The sequence below is a fragment of the Rutidosis leptorrhynchoides genome, chromosome 6, assembly GCF_046630445.1.
Source record: "Rutidosis leptorrhynchoides isolate AG116_Rl617_1_P2 chromosome 6, CSIRO_AGI_Rlap_v1, whole genome shotgun sequence".
NCBI classification, from domain to species: Eukaryota; Viridiplantae; Streptophyta; class Magnoliopsida; order Asterales; family Asteraceae; genus Rutidosis; species Rutidosis leptorrhynchoides.
The window spans coordinates 70,800,709-70,821,723 of NC_092338.1; positions in this window are offsets into that span (position 1 = coordinate 70,800,709).

Consider the following 21,015-nt stretch of genomic DNA (forward strand, 5'->3'; position numbering starts at 1 on the left):
AATATTGATACCTACAGTAAATCGTTTAAATAAAATAAAATCCTCAATCAACGGACCAAAGTTAAAAATGGTCAATGGTGTTTCCGCCGAGGAAGCAAAATATTGGGAAGATTACCAATTTTCCGATGAATCGGATCCCGATGAGGATTCCGATGATGTTATAGAAATTACCTCGACCCAATTTAATATAGCAAAATAAAATAATAAGGGAAAAGGTGTAAAAATAGATAAACCTGATTCCAACCCCGATGAACTTTATATGTATCGACAACATCCGTATCTCCCAAATTGTAACAATAACCCGAGAACCTCTAAACCACCAGATTTTTCTAAACCATTGTGGAAAACGACTGCTCGTATTAGAGGAGCACCATATATCCCTAGAAAATTTGGAAAACGAACCAAGTCTGAAGAAGAAGAAACCAGTGATTCAGATTAGAGGGTTTTAATCATGTTGTGTATTATATGTATTGTAGTGTGCTTGTACTTTTATGTTCTATGTAAAAATTGCTTGTATTGTTTGTTAATTATCTTTTACGAATCTAATCCATGTCTATTTTACAGTATAAAAACACAAAATGGACGTTAAGGATAGACAACCAAAAATTTTAGAAGACCTACCAGGAGATATGATTGATGAAATCTTGTCTAGAGTCGGGCAGAATTCATCAGCACAATTAGTTACGGCAAAATTAGTTTGTCAAACGTTTGAAAGACATTCCAGGAATGCCTTAGTATATAAAAGGTTTTCCTTTGAAAGATGGGGTATATCACATTGGGGAGACTTTAAGTTACGCCAAGTTTTCTTTAAGGCATTTAGTGCGGGAAACCCAGATGCAATTTTACGCTACGGGTTACGAACCTATTTTGACTCAACATATCCCAACATAGGACTCCGTTCTTTAGAAAGAGCTTCTAACATGCAACATAAAGAAGCATGTTATGCTTACGGGTTAATAATGTTCGCTTCTCATCAAATTGAGAAAAAGAACATTGGGTTGCAACTTTTAAATAAAACATTCTCACAAGTGACGGACTCAGTAGTTGGGGTAAGAAACAAGGTTTTTAGATTGCTACGAGGCTGTTGGGCATTACGAAACCCTCGTCCTTTTGACGACATTACAACATGCTGCCTAGCCAATGGTCATAACGGTTACTTTCCACAAGACCAAGGATGGGAAGTCGTCTTAGTAAAACCAGAATGCATGACTTGTTTCTGGACATATGAATTATGTGTCTTTATTTCTTTTACTGAACAACTTGCGTATTAACTAGAGTTGCCTTTATAGCTGTCGAGTAGCAAAGTTATTATGTGTTATATTTCACCCTATATGTATAATAGTGGTATTGTAACTTTGTAAATTTTGTATAAAGTTTGAACGCGAAATATTATTGTAATAAGTTTTTCATATAGAAGCGTAGTAGTTGAGTTGTATAGTAGCTAGTAAGTATGAACTTAACGGGTAGGTATTACCCAAATTAAAACTATAAAATGCTAATATGAAGAAAAAGCTTTTATAATTAAGTTCATATAATGCTACGAAATACTATTGACTACTCTTAAATTCTATATGATTAACTCAATTCTTTTGGCTATTTTTGAAGGAAATGGCACCGACGACTCGTCAGAACTTGAACATGAGTGAGGAAGATTTCCGTGTTTTCCTTGCTCCGAACATAGCCGCAGTACAGGTTGCAATGCAAAATAACAATAACTCTGGATCTAGCAGTGGAACTAATTCCACAAGAAATCGTGTAGGATGCTCCTACAAAGAATTCACTGCCTGCAAACCTTTGGAATTTGATGGAACCGAAGGACCAATTGGATTGAAACGGTGGACCGAGAAAGTCGAATTGGTGTTTGCCATAGGTAAGTGTACTGAAGAGGACAAAGTTAAGTACGCTACGCATACCTTCATAGGTACTGCGTTAACGTGGTAGAACACCTATTTTGAACAGGTAGGACAAAATACTGCTTACGCACTACCGTGGTTGGCATTCAAGCAATTGATGAACGAGCAGTACCGTCCTAGAAACGAAGTCAATAAGCTCAAGGTAGAACTTAGGGAGTTACGAACACAAGGGTTCGACATTACCACATATGAATGATTATTCACAGAGTTGTGCCTATTGTGTACGGAAGCGTTCGAAGATGAAGAAGAGAAGATCGACGCGTTTGCAAAAGGGTTACCAGTAAGGATTCAAGAAGATGTGAGTTCACACGAGCCCACTTCCATACAAAAGGCAAGTCGAATGGCTCATAAACTCATAAATCAGATTGAGGGAAGAATTAAAGAGCAGGCGGTCGAAGAAGCCAACACGAAACAACTCAAGAGAAAGTGGGAAGAAACCAGTGACAAGGGTCACCAATACAACAACAACAACAATCACAACCATAATTACAATAACAATCATAACAATCGCAACAATAACCGTAATCCTAACAATAACTACAACAAACGTCCCAACAGCAACAACAAATACAACAATCGTTTCAACAACAATAAAAATCCCAGCAACAATCTCAACAACAACAATGGCAACAAAAACCAAAAATGCCAAAGGTGTGAAGAGTACCACCAGAATGAGTTCTGCACGACATTTTGCACCAAGTGTAAAAGAACTGGCCATGGTGCGAAAAAGTGTGAGGTCTACGGACTAAAGTTTAACAGAACTAAAGGAACAAATAGTGGCGAAACAAGTAATGCCGCCTTTGTTTGTTATGGATGTGGAAAACCGGGCCACATTAGAAGTAATTGCCCGAATCAGGGGAATACTAATGGGCAGGGCCGCGGAAGAGTTTTCAATATTAATACGGCAGAAGTGCAGGAAGACCCGGAGCTTGTTACGGGTACGTTTCTTATTGACAATAAATCTGCTTATGTTTTATTTGATTCGGGTGTGGATAGAAGCTATATGAGTAGAGATTTTTGTGCTAAATTAAGTTGCCCATTGACGCCTTTGGATAGTAAATTTTTACTCGAATTAGCAAACGGTAAATTAATTTCAACAGATAATATATGTCGGGATAGAGAAATTAAACTGGGGATGAAACGTTTAAAATTGATTTAATACCAGTCGAGTTAGGGAGTTTTGATGTAATAATTGGTATGGACTGGTTGAAAAAGGTGAGAGCAGAGGTCGTTTGTTATAAAAATGCGATTCGCATTATGCGTGAAAAAGGAAAACCTTTAATGGTGTACGGAGAAAAGAACAACCCGAAATTAAATCTTATTAGTAGTTTGAAGGCGCAAAAACTAATAAGAAAAGGTTGTTACATCATTCTAGCACACATCAAGGAAGTTAAACCTAAAGAAAAGAACATCAGTGATGTTCCCGTCTCAAAAGAATTTCCCGATGTATTTCTGAAAGAACTACCGGGATTACCCCCACATCGATCCGTTGAATTTCAAATAGACCTTGTACCAGGAGCTGCACCAATGGCTCGTGCTCCATACAGACTCGCACCCAGCGAAATGAAAGAATTACAAAGTCAGTTACAGGAACTTTTAGAGCGTGGTTTTATTCGACCAAGCACATCACCGTGGGGAGCTCCTGTTTTGTTTGTCAAGAAGAAGGATGATACATTTAGGTTGTGTATTGACTACCGAGAGTTGAACAAACTTACCATCAAGAACCGCTACCCACTACCGAGAATCGACGACTTATTTGATCAACTACAAGGCTCGTCGGTTTATTCGAAGATTGATTTACGTTCTGGGTATCATCAAATGCGGGTGAAGGAGGATGATATTCCAAAGACTGCTTTTAGGACGCATTACAGTTATTACGAGTTTATGGTTATGACTTTTGGGTTGACTAACGCACCAGCTGTGTTCATAGACCTCATGAACCGAGTGTGTGGACCATACCTTGACAAGTTTGTCATTGTTTTCATCGATGACATACTTATTTACTCAAAGAATGACCAAGAGCACGAAGAACATTTGAGAAAAGTGCTAGAGTTGTTAAGGAAAGAAAAACTATACGCTGAGATTTCAAAGTGTGCATTTTGGTTAGAAGAAGTTCAATTCCTCGGTCATATAGTGAACAGAGAAGGTATTCAGGTAGATCCAGCAAAGATTGAAACCGATGAAAAGTGAAAAACCCCAAAAACTCCGAAACATATACGCCAATTTTTAGGACTAGCTGGTTACTACAGAAGATTCATCCAAGATTTTTCCAAAATAGCAAAACCCTTGACTGCATTAACGCATAAAGGGAAGAAATTTGAATGGAGAGATGAACAAGAGAAAGCGTTTCAATTGTTAAAGAAAAAGTTAACTACGACACCTATATTGTCATTACCTGAAGGGAATGATGATTTTGTGATATATTGTGACACCTCAAAGCAAGGTCTCGGTTGTGTATTAATGCAACGAATGAAAGTAATTGCTTATGTGTCTAGACAATTGAAGATTCACGAGCAGAATTATACGACGCATGATTTGGAATTAGGCGCGGTTGTTTTTGCATTAAAGACTTGGAGGCACTACTTATATGGGGTCAAAAGTATTATATATACCGACCACAAAAGTCTTCAACACATATTTAATCAGAAACAACAGAACATGAGACAGCGCAGGTGGATTGAATTGTTGAATGATTACTGTGATGACCCGGGAATTTCCGACCAAATTTAAACTTGAATCTTATTTGATTCCGACACGATAAGCAAAGTCTCTAATATTGAAGTCTCAAAAATTTTGAACTATGTTCATGTATTCATTTACCCTTTGACAAATTGATGATTCACGAACATTTATGTGTAGATATATATGTAAATAAAATATATGTGTATATATTAACTTGAATGAATATTATACCATTTAATCATTTGGATTAAATGTGTAAAGTAATATACAAAATAAAGAAGATGTTATTAAATAAATATATATATATATATATATATATATATATATATATATATATATATATATATATATATATATATATATATATATATATATATATAAATCCTGTACAAAAATTTATATTGCATGTATGTTCTAATATATCTATAATATATATACAAATATTAACTATGTTATCATATAATGATAAATGTTACATAATTAATAATATGTAGTATTATTATGTTAAATTTAATTACAAGTTAAAGTATAGTTATTATATTACTTTTATTATTATTATTGATTTCAAAATTATTAATATTATCAATTCAATATATATATATATATATATATATATATATATATATATATATATACATGGGATTTGATAAGCATAATTAGTTATATCAATCTCATTATTACTATTAATAGTAATATTGATATCATAAAAATAATTAATATTATTATTATTAATATCACTATGAACATTGTTATAATTAATAGAGTTATTATTCTAAAAATTTAAGTTAATAATTATTGATAACATTTTTAATAGATTATTATTATTATATATATATATATATATATATATATATATATATATATATATATATATATATATATATATATATATATATATATATATTAAATAATAGATTTATTCTTATTTTAAATTAGTTTATATATAAAAATCAATTATAAATCCATAGAAACCAGTACGAATCTGTTAAGGGTAACTATCATACTATATCTAATTGATTCTTGTTATTGATCAAGTACAAATCACGACTAAAATCACCAAGAACGTCCAAATTTGGTTAACAATCATTTTCTCCTTTTATATATATATATATTTTTTTTTTGTATTCTTGTTCTTGGATGAAAAATTTTGTCGACAATGCCCATTACATAGCAAAAGATCCCTTTTCTCTAATTAGAGATATGCACATATAGCATATTTATATGAAAATATAACATACATGAATATAAAACCTTTCTCTTCTTCTAAACCACCACCACTGTGAACCAAGAACCCATCAAACATCATTCATGCTACTTACAATGTTTATATTTCGATCACAAATGAAAACCGACACCTTTGTTGTTATTTGTCTTCAAGAACCATCACCATGACAACCCGACACCACTACCACCTGATTTCAATCGCGTTTGACCTCCACCACCTTCAACCCAATTTAAAACCCATTTAAACAACTCGTCATCAACCGGTCATCACTCTCCATCAAGACCCATTTCACCACTATAGTTGCTACGTTACTGATGTTGAAGTCTGTCGTACGAACCCAACACCACACTCGAGCCACCACCACCTTGTAAACCATCGGTTACTATTTTTTTTTATATTATTTAATCTGCACCATTGCTCTGTACTTCTTATTCGAACTAAACGAATCTCGAATACTAGTATATATGTCACAATTCAATCATGGTCCCTTTATTATATTACCTGGCAACCACTTAAAGAAAGTGGGATAAAATGGCACATGTTAACCGACAATCTTTACCACAAATAATGATTTGAATATAAAAAGGAGTGGGTATTAGATATTGGATACAACACTAGTTTGTAGGGTCATAAGATTCGGGTTCTTAGTAGGATCAAATTGCAAGTGGAATATATTGATATTGTATGGCCGACACTATGGGAATGCTCAACTAGATTTTTTTTTTATAAAAAAAACGCGTATATGTAAAGGGATAGAAAAAGCATTTAGAATGCTACTGTTGGACCAGAATTTAAAGATGTGATCGAGCTGTATTATGTGTTCAAAGGAATGAAGTTGGATGACTATGCCACGATGATGATGATAATCGTATTATGTAATAACGATGATGATGGTGATAAAGTTATGATGAGGGTATGATGATGATGATGTTATGATGGTTACGGGTATTATATTGATATTGGAAGATGATAATGATCATGATGTTAGAGATGATGATGATGTTAATTTTATGATAATGATGATCATCGTGAATATGAAGATGATGTATTAGGTTATAAATGTTATTACTCAGGTTGTTAAATTCTTTTAGAAGAAGGAAATGGAAATAGACTGTTATGGGGTAAATAAATTTCGGTTAATAGTTAAAACAGAAAGACGAGACAGCTTGAATGGTTAAGGGGTGTAGTCGTGGAAGCAGGAGGTCGCGGGTTCGAAACTGGGCGATTGTATATATATATATTTTTTTTAAACTGGCTGGACTAATGTGAAAGTTTGAGTCTAATGGGCTGCCTTGTGGATCCAATTAAACATCCTTATGAGCCATTAACTTGGGCTCCTTCCAAACATACTTGGACTATGACTTATGTTAGGTATACATATTATTATCATTATTATTATTATTGTTATTATTATTATTATTATTATTATTATTATTATTATTATCATTATTATTATTAGAAGTATCCTTATTGTTAAAAATATCATTATTAGTAAAATTATCATACTTACTAAAAGTATCATTTTATTTTCATTAACACTATCACTATTATTATTAATATCATTAGTAATAATATTATTATTGGTACAACAAATATTATTTATCTAAAAATTTATTTATTACATACCTATATTAATATTACATAGTCTTCTATTTTTTAAACAAAATATTATTTTTATTAAGTAATACATAATATATAAATATCTTATACAATACATATAGTAGTATGATTATACAAGTAAAATTAATCTTAATACATTATAAACTTAGTTAATTAATATTATAAGTGTTAATATATATATACTTGATATAGGTTCGTGAATCCGAGGCCAATCCTATACTTGTTCAATGTCGTCATATGTATTTTTACTACAAAATACATTGGGTGAGTTTCATTATTCCCTTTTTATATACATTTTTGGGCTGAGAATACATGCAAATGCTTTATTAACTATTTTACAATATTTATATGCGTGAGTTTCATTTGCCCTTTTACTCTTTAAGTTTTTGGGCTGAGAATACATGAAAATGCTTTATTAACTGTTTTACAATATTTATATGCGTGAGTTTCATTAATCCCTTTTTAAATGCTTTTGCAATATATATTTTTGGGACTGAGAATACATGCGCTGCTTTTATAAATGTTTTATGATATAGACACAAGTAATCGAAACTACATTCTATGGTTGGATTATCTAATCGAATATGCCCTTTTTATTAAGTCTGGTAATCTAAGAATTAGGGAACAGACACCCTAATTGACGCGAACTCTAAAGATAGATCTATCGGGCCCAACAAGCCCCATCCAAAGTACCGGATGCTTTAGTACTTCGAAATTTATATCATGTCCGATGGAGGATCCCGGAATGATGGGAATATTCTTATATGTATATTGTGAATGTCGATTACCAGGTGTTCAATCCATATGAATGATATTTTTGTCTCTATGCATGGGACGTATGTTTATGAGAAATGGAAATAGGAAATCTTGTGGTCTATTAAAATTATGAAATGATTACTTTTGTTAAACTAATGAACTCACCAACCTTTTGGTTGACACTTTAAAGCATTTTTATTCTCAGGTATTAAGGAAACCTTCCGCTGTGCATTTGCTCATTCTAGAGATATTACTTGGAGTCATTCATGACATATTTCAAAAGACGTTGCATTCGAGTCGATGAGTTCATCAAGATTATTATTTAGACAATTATAGTTGAATATATTATGAAATGATTTAAATGTCATCAATTTTTGATATAAAGCAAGCTTGTCTTTTGAAAACGAATGCAATGTTTGTAAAATGTATCATATAGAGGTCAAGTACCTCGCGATGTAACCAACTATTGTGAATCGTTTGTAATCGATATGGACTTTGTCCGGATGGATTAGGACGGGTCCTTTCAGTTGGTATCAGAGCCGTGGTCTTAGCGAACCAGGTCTTGCATTAGTATGTCTAACTGATAGTCGTTAGGATGCATTAGTGAGTCTGGACTTCGACCGTGTCTGCATGTCAAAAGTTTTGCTTATCATTTTCTTCTGAAATTATCTGCTATTCATCCTTAGGAAATTACATGTTTATCACTCTTAGTCTAGACACATCTTACTGCATTGATTGCATGAATAGTGTATTGAAAAAATTCACATCTTAGCGTAGCTGTTACTGTAGACTCTACTTGACAGCTTGCGTAGATTCCTCCGTAATTTATGGGATTTTAGTATTAAATATGTATATGTAAAATTATATATTGCAGGGTACTAATCTACATCCTATTCTTTTTCTTATCGAAAATCCTTCATCTGATCGTACGAGATGAATCCCTCAACCAGTTCGAGTCCCTCGGATTCCGACAGCTATTCCGATAGTTATCCCGACAGTTATTCCGAATGGATAGTCATCTAAACTCCGGAAGCAACGTCACCAGAATGAATCAACCAATCAACCATCCTCAATTCATCTGATGGGTTCGTAGTCGATTTAATCAATGGAGACGAGAAGAAGGCGATCCTTTCCACTAACCGAATTTACCTCTTGATGATGAACCTGAAGCGGTTACCGGCGAACCTGTTCGAGACACCATTTTCAGTTTCATTTCCAGGGTAACTCGACAAGATTATATTCTATCCACAATTCTGAACATTATTCATCCGCTCGTTCCGACTGACAATCATCCTGGAGTAATAAGTCAGTGAACTTCGCGCTCGAATAATCAATTCGGAGAATATGGTGCAAAACATACCAGCTTCGGTAATATCACCGACACCAACAGTACCATCAATAACCACACCAGTATCATCAACAATCTATGCCTCAACATCTCATTATGCACCTCGAGCATAATCATCAATCTACGAATTGTTCTACAACATTTATCTTCGTACGACATGATGGATATGTAATCTCTAAATGTTTTAGAGATTATGTACTCTAGTTCTAGCCGTAAATCAGATGAGTTTAATATCATACTAACTCATTAAATCCATGAATACATCTGAAGAAAATATATATGTATATTTATTTTCATAAAGATTGTAATTAAAAATTCTCTTGTACAAACTGTTAATGGTGAAAATATTTTAACGGGTAGGTAATACCCGAGGAATATTTAAAATTTCACATTAATAAGTTACATTGTACGTTCTTCGAATTTGATTCAACAGTCATTTACTATCCTACTTGCAACCACAGCTATACGAATCCGTTCATCACAGAATAACCATTTTCATTCAATTTCATATTTGGATTTTGACTTATCAAAATCCAACAAGTGGCATAATAAAGAAAACATTGGACAAAAATAAAATTTGTTAGAAACAAACAAATTAACCATGAGTAAATTTTGTTAAGAAATCACGCTAACAAAATCCTAGCTAACTGTTCCTAGCTAACTGTTAATTCCATATTACATTTTATTTATCGCAATTTATATTATCGCAATTTACATTCCCGCAATTTTATTTATCATCATTAAATTTCTGTTATTTACTTTACGCACTTTATTTATCGTTATTTAATTTTCTGTTATTTATTTTACGCACTTTAAATATCGGGACACGTATACAAGGTTTTGACATATCATATCGACGCATCTATATATATTATTTGGAATCACCATAGACACTCTATATGCAGTAATGATCGAGTTCTCTATACAGGGTTGAGGTTGATTCTACAATAATATATATAGTTTGAGTTGTGATAGAGTCTGAGACGTATACGGGTCACGATACGTATTAATTAATTGGAATATTATATAGTAACTTATATATGAATTATTATTTGTACACTGCTAACTGTGGGCTATCAACATTGGACAATTAAAATGAATTAAAATATTAATTATAACATATAAAACTAAATAATTCTTCAAGTTTGCCACTTGATTTCATCTTAAACCTCATTTGTATCTTGACGATTACAATATGCATTCAAACCTCTCATGATTCTTGAAAACACCTCAATCGATAGGATGAATCAACCGCACTTTATCTACGGAAGGAAAGATTTATGCATATAGTTATGCACCTGAGAAACTCTCGGTAACTGAGTAAAAGTTTAACACATAGCCGCGTCAGATCCTTTGGCATTTATTAGCAAAAATAACTTCGCGATCCCTTTTCAAGGTAGCCAATTTTGTCACAGCTCCAGCAAGTCAACTTTGACTTTTCATTCGAAGTAGCCTTACTATAATCCTGATATATACGATTACCCTTTTGATACCGGAGAATTCTTTTATATTCCATCATATTACCAGCAGACATACCAGCAACCTCGTTACTTCTTGGCTTAAATCTCTCTGACAAATCATTATATTTATTCATTGAAACCCTATCATATACTCATCCGTATCTTGTAACGAGAACTGCCATAACAATTATCAGAAATCAGCAATTAGTACTTTGAAAACTCACAGCATATCTACATCAACAGTTATATGTATGACATTTATCTCTTAGAATTATGATCTCTCATTCTGAAATTCTGAAAAGCACTCAGTCACAAACCAATACTCTGAATGTTGAAAAAGCTGAATGAAGCAGCAGAAACCATAGACAACCGTAAACGACCTTAATCATTGGAAGTTTGATGATAAAGAATAGTATGTTGGAAAAGCTCAGAAAAGTTGGAACTGGAAAACGAATTGAGCTAACCACGAAGGAGACCAAAGACAAATACAAGGACCATACCGTATATTCAAAGAATCCAGGTAACTTTGGATCCGATGAAATCTTCAACGAATATCTTGCTATGTACTCATGTTAAAAACTTGCGTAAAATCTTTCTCCATCAACCATCGAACTTAGAAATTCCAAAATATCATCATCAATATCTTCGATAGTTCTGCGGATATTTTCATAAATATTCTCGTCCGAAATTATATACCTCTTCGTGCTTCCTGTGTGTCATTATGTTGGAAGCATTCAATAGAAAATTTAGTACCGAAAAGCAGATTATGCGAAACTATGAAGAAAGTCGTGGACAAATCACAAAGAATAAGTTTGACTTCAAAGAATCCAAATGATTCAATGTCTGCTAAGGTCTTTAGTGAATATCTTGCTCATTACTCTAAACCTTTGCAGACAATAGTTTCTATCACCCTCTGATCTTAGATATTCCGAGATATTATCGTATCTTTCATTATAAATATTCTCCATATTCTGAAGATATTTTTATAACTATTCTTATCTGAAATCATTAATCTCTTCGCACTATCAGTGTTACATCATATAGAAACTGTTAGTTTCTATATTCTGTAAATTTTCGAGCTTAACATATGAAAGCTATTGAAGTAATGTTGGGAACTGATGCATGAGTTAGTATAATATAATGACACTTGATCAACGTGATTATATTACAGTAAGTCATGCTGAGTTCTAATGGGACGTGATGATTCACAGATTTTAACGTCATCATTTGCCATGTTACATAACTCTTTCATTCTATTTAACTTCTGAACATATCAAGAAAATATATTCTTGATAGTTCTATTCTCAGTGATTCTGGTAATTTGATAAATCAAATCGTACTATAATGTTCTTTCTTGTTTAGAACATTAAATTCATTCAAAACTCTATATCTACGAATTCTGGACCATCACCAGAGATGTCCAATCATAAAAATAAGAAACGAAGGGACAAAGCTCCAAAAGAAATAGAAAATTGGAGTATAAATCGCAGCAAAATAGGAGAGAGCATTAACTGTTGATGACAATGATTATAGAAAACGAAAGCAGGGATTTCAAAATATATGAGAAAATATAAAGCCCGATAACAACACGGAGGTTGCAAACCGTGGATATTAATACGAATAACAATATAAAGAAACGGTATAATTAAGAATAGTATCACCCCATGGTAATAGTAAAAGTAAACAGATTCTTCTGGTGGAAGATTGAAAAGAAGGATGATAGAAATGATAATTAGGAAAATATCAAGGATTAGAAACTGAATTAAGCATTTTCACAATCTTTTGGATGTATGAACTAAGAAAGAAAGTATAGGAATGGTGAAAATAATGGAACGGAAGAGCTTAATTTATAATGAAAATATCAGACAGAGTAATCGAGGCAGATCATCGCATTTAATTATAGGAATCTTAATTTCTTTATTCGCCAAAGAATCAAATCTTTTAGATTTCGAAGATTTCCTTTAAATCCCTTGAATTCCGGAATTCAACCAAGACAATGTCAAAAGTTAAAACGAAACTTCATTTATTCATTTCACTCTTTTGTGATAGCTCCATTCGTGCTCTTCGAATAATCGAATTATTTTATCTGTATTATTCAATCATGATAAAACTCTATTTATCAGCTCATATTCGTCAGGAAAACATATTTATTGTTAGCCATGACGACCTCACTCAAATTTCGAGACGAAATTTCTTTAACGGGTAGGTACTGTGATGACCCGGGAATTTCCGACCAAATTTAAACTTGAATCTTATTTGATTCCGACACGATAAGCAAAGTCTCTAATATTGAAGTCTCAAAAATTTCGAACTATGTTCATGTATTCATTTACCCTTTGACAAATCGATGATTCACGAACATTTATGTGTAGATATATATGTAAATAAAATATATGTGTATATATTAACTTGAAGGAATATTATACCATTTAATCATTTGGATTAAATGTGTAAAGTAATATACAAAATAAAGAAGATGTTATTAAATAAATAAATAAATAAATAAATAAATAAATAAATAAATAAATATATATATATATATATATATATATATATATATATATATATATATATATATATATATATATATATATATATATATATATATATATGAACCCTGTACAAAAATTTATATTGCATGTATGTTCTAATATATCTATAATATATATACAAATATTAACTATGTTATCATATAATGATAAATGTTACATAATTAATAATATGTAGTATTATTATGTTAAATTTAATTACAAGTTAAAGTATAGTTATTATATTACTTTTATTATTATTATTGATTTCAAAATTATTAATATTATCAATTCAATATATATATATATATATATATATATATATATATATATATATATATATACATGGGATTTGATAAGCATAATTAGTTATATCAATCTCATTATTACTATTAATAGTAATATTGATATCATAAAAATAATTAATATTATTATTATTAATATCACTATGAACATTGTTATAATTAATAGAGTTATTATTCTAAAAATTTAAGTTAATAATTATTGATAACATTTTTAATAGATTATTATTATATATATATATATATATATATATATATATTAAATAATAGATTTATTCTTATTTTAAATTAGTTTATATATAAAAATCAATTATAAATCCATAGAAACCAGTACGAATCTGTTAAGGGTAACTATCATACTATATCTAATTGATTCTTGTCATTGATCAAGTACAAATCACGACTAAAATCACCAAGAACGTCCAAATTTGGTTAACAATCATTTTCTCCTTTTATATATATATATATATTTTTTTTGTATTCTTTTTCTTGGATGAAAAATTCTGTCGACAATGCCCATTACAAAGCAAAAGATCCCTTTTCTCGAATTAGAGATATGCACATATAGCATATTTATATGAAAATATAACATACATGAATATAAAACCTTTCTCTTCTTCTAAACCACCACCACTGTGAACCAAGAACCCATCAAACATCATTCATGCTACTTACAATGTTTATATTTCGATCACAAATGAAAACCGACACCTTTGTTGTTATTTGTCTTCAAGAACCATCACCATGACAACCCGACACCACTACCACCTGATTTCAATCGCGTTTAACCTCCACCACCTTCAACCCAATTTAAAACCCATTTAAACAACTCGTCATCAACCGGTCATCACTCTCCATCAAGACCCATTTCACCACTATAGTTGCTATGTTACTGATGTTGAAGTCTGTCGTACGAACCCAACACCACACTCGAGCCACCACCACCTTATAAACCATTGGTTACTATTTTTTTTTCTTTCTTCAAACAACCACCTTCACTTTATATTATTTAATCTGCACCATTGCTCTGTACTTCTTATTCGAACTAAACGAATCTCGAATACTAGTATATATATCACAATTCAATCATGGTCCCTTTATTATATTACCTGGCAACCACTTAAAGAAAGTGGGATAAAATGGCACATGTTAACCGACAATCTTTACCACAAATAATGATTTGAATATAAAAAGGAGTGGGTATTAGATATTGGATACAACACTAGTTTGTAGGGTCATAAGATTCGGGTTCTTAGTAGGATCAAATTGCAAGTGGAATATATTGATATTGTATGGCCGACACTATGGGAATGCTCAACTAGATTTTTTTTTATAAAAAAAACGCGTATATGTAAAGGGATAGAAGAAGCATTTGGAATGCTACTGTTGGACCAGAATTTAAAGATGTGATCGAGCTGTATTATGTGTTCAAAGGAATGAAGTTGGATGACTATGCCACGATGATGATGATAATCGTATTATGTAATAACGATGATGATGGTGATAAAGTTATGATGAGGGTATGATGATGATGATGTTATGATGGTTACGGGTATTATATTGATATTGGAAGATGATAATGATCATGATGTTAGAGATGATGATGATGTTAATTTTATGATAATGATGATCATCGTGAATATGAAGATGATGTATTAGGTTATAAATGTTATTACTCAGGTTGTTAAATTCTTTTAGAAGAAGGAAATGGAAATAGACTGTTATGGGGTAAATAAATTTCGGTTAATAGTTAAAACAGAAAGACGAGACAGCTTGAATGGTTAAGGGGTGTAGTCGTGGAAGCAGGAGGTCGCGAGTTCGAAACTGGGCGACTGTATATATATATATATATATATATATATATATATATATTTTTTTTTTAAACTGGCTGGACTAATGTGAAAGTTTGAGTCTAATGGGCTGCCTTGTGGATCCAATTAAACATCCTTATGAGCCATTAACTTGGGCTCCTTCCAAACATACTTGGACTATGACTTATGTTAGGTATACACATTATTATCATTATTATTATTATTGTTATTATTATTATTATTATTATCATTATTATTATTAGAAGTATCCTTATTGTTAAAAATATCATTATTAGTAAAATTATCATACTTACTAAAAGTATCATTTTATTTTCATTAACACTATCACTATTATTATTAATATCATTAGTAATAATATTATTATTGGTACAACAAATATTATTTATCTAAAAATTTATTTATTACATACCTATATTAATATTACATAGTCTTCTATTTTTTAAACAAAATATTATTTTTATTAAGTAATACATAATATATAAATATCTTATACAATACATATAGTAGTATGATTATACAAGTAAAATTAATCTTAATACATTATAAACTTAGTTAATTAATATTATACGTGTTAATATATATATACTTGATATAGGTTCGTGAATCCGAGGCCAACCTTATACTTGTTCAATGTCGTCATATGTATTTTTACTACAAAATACATTGGATGAGTTTCATTATTCCCTTTTTATATACATTTTTGGGCTGAGAATACATGCAAATGCTTTATTAACTATTTTACAATATTTATATGCGTGAGTTTCATTTGCCCTTTTACTCTTTAAGTTTTTGGGCTGAGAATACATGAAAATGCTTTATTAACTGTTTTACAATATTTATATGCGTGAGTTTCATTAATCCCTTTTTAAATGCTTTTGCAATATATATTTTTGGGACTGAGAATACATGCGCTGCTTTTATAAATGTTTTATGATATAGACACAAGTAATCGAAACTACATTCTATGGTTGGATTATCTAATCGAATATGCCTTTTTTATTAAGTCTGGTAATCTAAGAATTAGGGAACAGACACCCTAATTGACGCGAACTCTAAAGATAGATCTATCGGGCCCAACAAGCCCCATCCAAAGTACCGGATGCTTTAGTACTTCGAAATTTATATCATGTCCGATGGAGGATCCCGGAATGATGGGAATATTCTTATATGCATATTGTGAATGTCGATTACCAGGTGTTCAATCCATATGAATGATATTTTTTGTCTCTATGCATGGGACGTATGTTTATGAGAAATGGAAATAGGAAATCTTGTGGTCTATTAAAATTATGAAATAATTACTTTTGTTAAACTAATGAACTCACCAACCTTTTGGTTGACACTTTAAAGCATGTTTATTCTCAGGTATTAAGGAAACCTTCCGCTGTGCATTTGCTCATTCTAGAGATATTACTTGGAGTCATTCATGACATATTTCAAAAGACGTTGCATTCGAGTCGATGAGTTCATCAAGATTATTATTTAGACAATTATAGTTGAATATATTATGAAATGATTTGCATGTCATCAATTTTTGATATAAAGCAAGTTTGTCTTTTGAAAACGAATGCAATGTTTGTAAAATGTATCATATAGAGGTCAAGTACCTCGCGATGTAACCAACTATTGTGAATCGTTTGTAATCGATATGGACTTTGTCCGGATGGATTAGGACGGGTCCTTTCAATTACGACCTTGAGATTCGTTACCACCCGAAGAAGGCAAATGTGGTAGCCGATGCCTTGAGCAGAAAGGACAGAGAACCCATTCGAGTAAAAGCTATGAATATAATGATTCATACTAACCTTACTACTCAAATAAAGGAGGCGCAACAAGGAGTTTTAAAAGAGGGAAACTTAAGGATGAAATACCCAAAGGATCGGAGAAGCATCTTAATATTTGGGAAGACGGAACCCGGTATAGGGCTGAAAGAATTTGGGTACCAAAATTTGGAGATATGAGAGAAATGGTACTTAGAGAAGTTCATAAAACCAGATACTCAATACATCCTGGAACGGGAAAGATGTACAAGGATCTTAAGAAACATTTTCGGTGGCCGGGTATGAAAGCCGATGTTGCTAAATACGTAGGAGAATGTTTGACATGTTCTAAGGTCAAAGCTGAGCATCAGAAACCATCAGGTCTACTTCAACAACCCGAAATCCTGGAATGGAAATGGGAAAACATTACCATGGATTTCATCACTAAATTGCCAAGAACTGCAAGTGGTTTTGATACTATTTGGGTAATAGTTGATCGTCTTGCCAAATCATCACACTTCCTGCCAATAAGAGAAGATGACAAGATGGAGAAGTTAGCACGACTGTATTTGAAGGAAGTCGTCTCCAGACATGGAATACCAATCTCTATTATCTCTGATAGGGATGGCAAATTTATTTCAAGATTCTGGCAGACATTACAGCAAGTATTAAGAACTCGTCTAGACATGAGTACTGTCTATCATCCACAAACTGATGGGCAGAGCAAAAGGATGATATAAACGCTTGAAGACATGCTACGAGCATGTGTTATTGATTTCGGAAACAGTTGGGATCGACACATTCTGTTAGCAGAATTTTTCTACAACAACAGCTACCATTCAAGCATTGAGATGGCGCAGTTTGAAGCACTCTATGGTAGAAAGTGCAGGTCTCCGATTTGTTGGAGTGAAGGGGGAAAGACAGATTACGGGTCCAGAGATAATACAAGAAACTACCGAGAAGATCATCCAAATTCAACAACGGTTGAAAACCGCCCAAAGTCGACAAAAGAGCTACTCTGACATTAAAAGAAAAGATATAGAATTTGAAATTGGAGAGATGGTCATACTTAAAGTTGCACCTTGGAAAGGCGTTGTTCGATTTGGTAAACGGTGGAAATTAAATCCAAGGTATATTAGACCATTCAAGATTATTGATCGTGTCGGACCAGTTGCTTACCGACTTGAATTACCTCAACAACTCGCGGCTGTACATAACACTTTCCACGTCTCAAATTTGAAGAAATGTTTTGCTAAAGAAGATCTCACTATTCCGTTAGACGAAATCCAAATCAACGAAAAACTTCAATTCATCAAAGAACCCGTCGAAATAATGGATCGTGAGGTTAAAAGACTTAAGGAAAACAAGATACCAATTGTTAAAGTTCGATGGAATGCTCGTAAAGGACCTGAGTTCACCTGGGAACGAGAAGATCAGATGAAGAAGAAATACCCACACTTATTTCCAGAAGATACGTCAACACCTCCAACTGCTTAAAATTTCGGGACGAAATTTATTTAACGGGTAGGTACTGTAGTGACCCGAACTTTTCCATGTTATATATAATAAATAAAATTGATATTTACATGATTAAGTGTTTTCAACATGTTAAGCAATCAAACTTGTTAAGACTTGATTAATTGAAATAGGTTTCATATAGACAATTGACTACCCAAGTTGACTGGTGATTCACGAACGGTAAAACTTGTAAAAACTATATGATGTCATATATATGGATATATATATATATATATATATATATATATATATATATATATATATATATATATATAGTTAACATGATATTATGATAAGTAAACATATCATTATGTATATTAACAATGAACTACATAGGTAAAAACAAGACGACTAACTTAAGGTTTTCGAAACGAGGCATATATGTAACGATTATCGTTGTAACGACATTTAATGTATATATATCATATTAAGATATATTAATACACCATGATATCATGATAATGTAATAATTTAACATCTCATTAGATATAATAAACAATGGGTTAACAACATTTAACAAGATCGTTAACTTAAAGGTTTCAAAACAACACTTACATGTAATGACTAACGATGACTTAACAACTCAGTTAAAATGTATATACATGTAGTGTTTTAATATGTATTCATACACTTTTGAAAAACTTCAAGACACCTATCAAAGTACTTCTACTTAACAAAAATGCTTACAATTACATCCTCATTCATTTTCATCAATAATTCTACTCGTATGCACTCGTATTTGTACTCGTACAATACACAGCTTCTAAATGTATTTACTATTGGTATATACACTCCAATAATCAGCTCTTAGCAGCCCATGTGAGTCACCTAACACATGTGGGAACCATCATTTGGCAACTAGCATGAAATATCTAACAAAACAACAAACTAATGGAGACTATATTGACACCATAATTCACGTGTAAGAACACACACATAAACACTTTCATTTTGCAACTTACATGCATCAAACTACTCTCTCTCAAGTGTTCTTCCATTGTTCTAAGTGTTCTTCATCATCTTCATCAAAATCTAGCTCAATCTAGTTCATAAATCCATACATAAACCAAGATATAAAACAACTACTCAAGAACACACCAACAACACTTCCAAGTTTACTAGCTTACTTTCAATCTTGCAAATCCACTTTGAGTGATCATCCAACCTCAAGAAATCTTTCTTAATTACAATAAGATATCTTTCTAATACAAGTTAATACTCATATTCAAACTTTGATTCAATTCCTATAACTTTAACAATCTTATTTCGAGTGGAAATCTTACTTGAATTTGTTTTCGTGTCATGATTCTACTTCAAGAACTTTCAAGCCATCCAAGGATCCTTTGAAGCTAGATCTATTTTTCTCATTTCCAGTAGGTTTATCCATAAAACTTGAGGTAGTAATGATGTTCTTAACATCATTCGATTCATATATATAAAACTACCTTATTCGAAGGTTTAAACTTGTAATCACTAGAACATAGTTTAGTTAATTCTAAACTTGTTCGCAAACAAAAGTTAATCCTTCTAACTTGACTTTTAAAATCAACTAGACACATGTTATATATCTATATGGTATGCTAACTTAATGATTTAAAACCTGAAAACACGAAAAACACCGTAAAACCGGATATACGCCGTCGTAGTAACACCGCGGGCTGTTTTGGGTTAGTTAATTAAAAACTATGATAAACTTTGATTTAAAAGTTGTTCTTATGGGAAAATGATTTTTCTTATGAACATGAAACTATATCCAAAAATCATGGTTAAACTCAAAGTGGAAGTATGTTTTCCAAAATGGTCATCTAGACATCGTTCTTTCGACTGAAATGACTACCTTTACAAAAATGACGTGTAACCTGTATTTCCGACTATAAACTTATACTTTTTCTGTTTAGATTCATAAACTTAAGTTCAATATGAAACCATAGCAACTTGAACCACTCAAAACGGATTTAAAACGAAGAAGTTATGGGTAAAACAAGATTGGATAATTTTTCTTGTTGTAGCTACGTGAAAATTAGTAACAAATCTATATTAATCATATCCTAGCTAACTTATATTGTATTAT